Here is a 5,732-nt window from a genome sequence, read left to right as displayed (position 1 = left end):
GGTCATCGAGGGCGATTCCTCCTTAACCACTTCCGATACGAGTCTGTCGTGCAACCCCTCAAGTGTGAACCTCGAGGGTGGTTCCACCTACGTTCACCTTGATGATTACATCGAGTGGAATCTGCCAAGGGTGTTTCCTCGGGGTTTTCTCTTGGTGTTTGGACACACGGATACTTGGACTTTACAACTGTTACTTCGAAAGGAGGGTTGACCCTGAGGGGTACCCGCGAGTGATGTGGAGACGGGTTGACCTCGAGGGTACCCGCAAGTTTTTCCACGTGGCATGGCCGAGCATTCTTAGCCCTTGCCGCAAGTCCGTGAGACGGGGCGATGGGACCACATATCGTGGATCATTGATCGTTACCACACTATCAAGACACTAACGGTTTGGATATTTGATCCGAGTAGGCCTCTGGACTTTTTTCCACAAACCACCACGTGGCAATAAGTATGGGCACACTGTGTCGTATGTATCAGTCGAAAGCTCAACGGATGTTAGTTATGGAGCGGCACACACCGGGTTGGACTGGAATGCCTCGCCTTGTATAACGGAGGCTAGGTCTGCTCACCGGCCGCGTACGCAATGTGGAGTATCGCAAATGGCGATGGCCCATGACCCCTTCGCATTTAGGATGTAGACCAGCGTGCTGGCCTCTCTGTTGAGCCTAGGTAGGACTGCGGTGTGTTGATCGGCCGAGGCCGGTCATGACCTGATAGTGTGTCCAGATGGAATTGATCGAGCATCTTGGGTAAGTTGGTGCACCCCTGCAGGGAAGAAAACATCTATCAGTAGACTGTCATATGGTGACGGATGCTCGGAGTTGTATCCCGATCGATACAACTAGAACTGTATACTGGATGCTGAGGCATGTAATGGATATGATGGCTCCGAGATTGTTTCCTTGCAGGAGTCGAGGAAGTGATCTCTGGGCAATGTTACAACATACTTACTAATTATAATATGCCACTCTTATCTCTTCTAATGCTGCAAGATGCTTGGAGCTGCTTGAAGATGCTAGTCTTCGATAGGCTAGGCTTTCCCCTTCTCTTCTGGCATTTTGCAGTATAGTCCACAGATACAGCCCATTCCTTTGATACAGATCCATACTTAGTTTAGAGCTGATGTAATTCTTACGAGTACTTTGGATGAGTACTCACGGTTGCTTTGCTACCTCTTTTTCTCCCATACCCGATTGTTGCGACCAAATGATGGATCCTAGGAGCCAGAAAACACCACTGATGACTACTACTACCCAGGAGCCAGACGACACCAGTGGTGCCTAGTACTACATGATGGCCACCGACGACCTGGAGTAGTTAGGAGGCTCCCAGGCAGCAGGCCATGCCTTTTCGATCATTGATGTTTGCGCTAGCCTTCTTAAGGCAGAACTTGGTTAAATTATGTCTATACTCAGATATTGTTGCTTCCACTGACTCTTGTGCATTCGAGCCCTCGAGGCCCCTGGCTTGTAATATAAAGCTTGTATTATTTTAATTTGTATCTAGAGTTGTGTTGTGATATCCTCCCTTGAGTCCTTGATCTTGATCATACACATTTGTGTGTATGATTAGTGTATGATTGAATCGGGGGCGTCACATCACTCTAGCAACCCATCATCTACTTATTACTTCGCAATGCCTTCCTATAGGCCCAAACAATGGTGAAGTTTCATGTAGTCTACGTTCACATAACACCACTAGAGGAAAGACAACATACATCTCATCTACATATCGAACAAATACCAAATTCACATAACTACTTATAGCAAGACTTATCCTATGTCCTCAGGAACAAACGTAACTACTCACAAATCATATTCATGTTCATAATCAGAGGGGTATTAATATGCATAAAGGATATGAACATATGATCTTCCACCGAATAAACCAACTAGCGTCAACTACAAGGAGTAATCAACACTGCTAGCAACCCACAGGTACCAATCTGAGGTTTTGAGACAAAGATCGGGTACACGAGATGAACTAGGGTTTGAGAGGAGATGGTACTGGTAAAGATGTTGATGAAGATTGAACCCGTCTCGATGAGAGGATCGATGGTGATGACGATGATGACGATTTCTCCCTCCCGGAGGGATGTTTCCCCGGCAGAACAGCTTCGCCGGAGCCCTAGATTGGTTCTGGCAAGGTTCTGCCTCGAGACAGCGATGCTTCATCCCGAAAGCTTCCTTCTTATTTTGTCAGGGCAAAATACACCTTATACGAGAAGATGGGCATCGGGAGCCTGCCAGGTGGCCCACGAGGCATGGGGCCGCGCCCAGGAGGGTAGGGCGCGCCCCCACCCTCGTGGACGGTGGCTGGCTCCCCTCTGGTGCTTTCTTCACCCAATATTTTTAATATATTCCAAAACTAACTTTTGTGGAGTTTTAGGACTTTTGGAGTTGTGCAGAATAGGTCTCTAATAATTTCTCCTTTTCCAGCCAGAATTCCACCTGCTGGCATTCTCCCTCTTCATGTAAACCTTGTAAAATAAGAGAGAAAAGGCATAAGTATTGTGACATAATGTGTAATAACTGTTGGGGAACGCAGTAATTTCAAAAAACTTCCTATGCACACACAAGATCATGGTGATGCATAGCAACGAGAGGGGAGAGTGTTGTCTACGTACCCTCGTAGACTGCAAGCCGAAGCGTTATGACAACGCGGTTGATGTAGTCGTACGTCTTCACAATCGACCAATCCTAGTACCGAAAGTACAACACCTACGTGATCTACACACGTTTGGCTCGGTGATGTCCCACGAACTCATGATCTAGCAGAGTGTCGAGGGAGAGCTTTGTTAGCACGATGGCGTAATGACGGTGATGATGATGCTACCGAAACACGGCTGCGCCTAAGCACCACTACGATATGACCGAGGTGGATTATGATTGAGGGGGCACCGCACAAGACTAGGAGATCAATAATCAACTTGTGTGTCTATGGGGTGCCCCTTGGCCACGTATATAAAGGATGGAGGGAGGAGGAGGCCGGCCCTCATAGGGCGCGCCCAAAGTGTGGAGTCCTACTAGGACTCCCTAGTCCTAGTAGGATTCCACCTCCCACATGGAATAGGCAAAAGGGAAGGGAGAATGAGAAGGAATGGGGCGCCCCCTTTCCCTTGTCCAATTCGGACCAGTCCATGGGGAAGGGGCGCGGCCACCCTTGAGGCCTTTCTCTCCTTTCCTGTATGGCCCATTAAGGCCCAATACGAATTCCCATAACTCACTGGTACTCCGAAAAATACCCGAATCATTCAGAACCTTTCTTATGTCCGAATATAGCCTTCCAATATATCGATCTTTACGTCTCGACCATTTCGAGACTCCTCTTCATGTCCCCGATCTCATTTGAGACTCCGAACAAACTTCGGTCATCAAATCACATAACTCATAATACAAATTGTCACAGAACGTTAAGCGTGCGGACCCTACGGGTTCGAGAACTAGACATGACTGAGACTCATCTCCCATCAATAACCAATAGTGGAACTTGGATGCTCATATTGGTTCCTACATATTCTACGAAGATCATTATCGGTCAAATCGCATAACGATATATGTTGTTCCCTTTGTCATCGGTACGTTACTTGCCCTAGATTCAATCGTCGGTATCTCAATACCTAGTTCAATCTCGTTACCGGCAAGTCTCTTTACTCGTTCCGTAATGCATCATCCCGTAACTAACTCATTAGTCACATTGCTTTCAAGGCTTATAGTGATGTGCATTACCGAGAGGGCCCAGAGATACCTCTCCGATACTCGGAGTGACAAATCCTAATCTTGATCTATGCCAACTCAACAAACACCATTGGAGACACCTATAGAGCATCTTTATAATCACCTAGTTATGTTGTGACGTTTGATAGCACACAAGGTGTGTTCCTCTGGTATTCGGGAGTTGCATAATCTCATAGTCCGAGGAACATGTATAAGTCATGAAGAAAGCAGTAGCAATGATACTGTAACAATTATCGTGCTAAGATAACGGATGGGTCAAGTCAATCACATCATTCTCTAATGATGTGATCCCGCTTATCAAATGACAACTCTTTGTCCATGGCTAGGAAACTTAACAATCTTTGATTAACGAGCTAGTCAAGTAGAGGCATACTAGTGACACTCTGTTTGTTTGTGTATTCACACATGTACTAAGTTTCCGGTTAATACAATTCTAGCATGAATAATAAACATTTATCATGATATAAGGAAATATAAATAACAACTTTATTATTGCCTCTAGGGCATATTTCCTTCAGTCTCCCACTTGCACTAGAGTCAATAATCTAGTTCACATCATCGTGTGATTTAACACGAATTGTTCACATCTTTATGTGATTAGTTCACATCTCCATGTGACTAACACCCAGAGGGTTTACTAGAGTTGATAATCTAGTTCACATAGCTACGTGATTAACACCCAAAGAGTGATCATGTTTTCCTTGTGAGAGAAATTTAGTCAACGGGTCTGCCACATTCAGAGCCGTATGTATTTTGCAAACTTTCTATGTCTACAATACTTTGCACGGAGCTACTCTAGCTAATTGCTCACAATTTTAATATGTATCTAGATCGAGACTTAGAGTCATCTAGATTGGTGTTAAATCTTGCATCGACGTAACTCTTCACGACGAACTCTTGGTCACCTCCATAACCGAGAAACATTTCCTTGTTCCACTAAGGATATTTTTGACCGCTGTCCAGTGATCCACTCCTGGATCACTATTGAACCCTCTTGCCAATCTTATGGTGAGGTACACAATAGGTCTGGTACACAAAATAGCATATTTTATAGAACCTATGACTGAGGCATAGGGAATGACTTTTCATTCTTTTTCTTCTCTCTGTCGTGGTCGGGTTTTGAGTCTTTACTCAACTTCACACCTTGAAACATAGGCAAGAACTCCTTCTTTGACTGTTCTATTTTGAACTACTTCAAAATCTTGTTAAGGTATGTACTCATTGAAAATATATCAAGCGTCTTGATCTATATCTATAGATCTTGATGCTCAATATGTAAGTAGCTTCACTGAGGTGTTTCTTTGAAAAACTACTTTCAAACACTCCTATATGCTTTCTAGAAAATTCTACATTCTTTCCGATCAACAATATGTCATTCACATATACTTATCAGAAATGTTGTAGTGCTCCCACTCACTTTCTTGTAAATACAGGCTTCACCGCAAGTCTGTATAAAACCATATGGTTTGATCACTTTATCAAAGCATATATTCCAACTCTGAGATGCTTACACCAGTCCATAGATGGATCGCTGGAGCTTGCTCACTTTGTTAGCACCTTTAGGATTGACAAAACCTTCTGGTTGCATCATATACAACTCTTCTATAAGAAATCCATTAAGGAATCCAGTTCTGACATCCATTTGTCAGATTTCATAAAATGCGGCAACTTCTAACATGATTCAGACAGACTTTTAAGCATCGATACGAGTGAGAAAATCTCATCGTAGTCAACACCTTGATCTTGTCAAAAACATTTTGCAACAATTCGAGCTTTGTAGATAGTAACACTACTATCATCGTCTGTCTTCCTCTTGAAGATCCATTTATTCTCAATGACTCACCGATCATCGGGCAAGTCAATCAAAGTCCATACTTTGTTCTCATACATGGATCCCATCTCAGATTTCATGGCCTCAAGCCATTTTGCGGAATCTGGGCTCATCATCATTTCCTCATAATTTGTAGGTTTGCCTATTGGAAATATGCCCTAGAG

The sequence above is a fragment of the Triticum aestivum genome, chromosome 3A (assembly GCF_018294505.1).
Source record: "Triticum aestivum cultivar Chinese Spring chromosome 3A, IWGSC CS RefSeq v2.1, whole genome shotgun sequence".
NCBI classification, from domain to species: Eukaryota; Viridiplantae; Streptophyta; class Magnoliopsida; order Poales; family Poaceae; genus Triticum; species Triticum aestivum.
The sequence above is the reverse complement of the archived record's forward strand: the minus strand, read 5'-3'. Positions refer to the sequence as shown.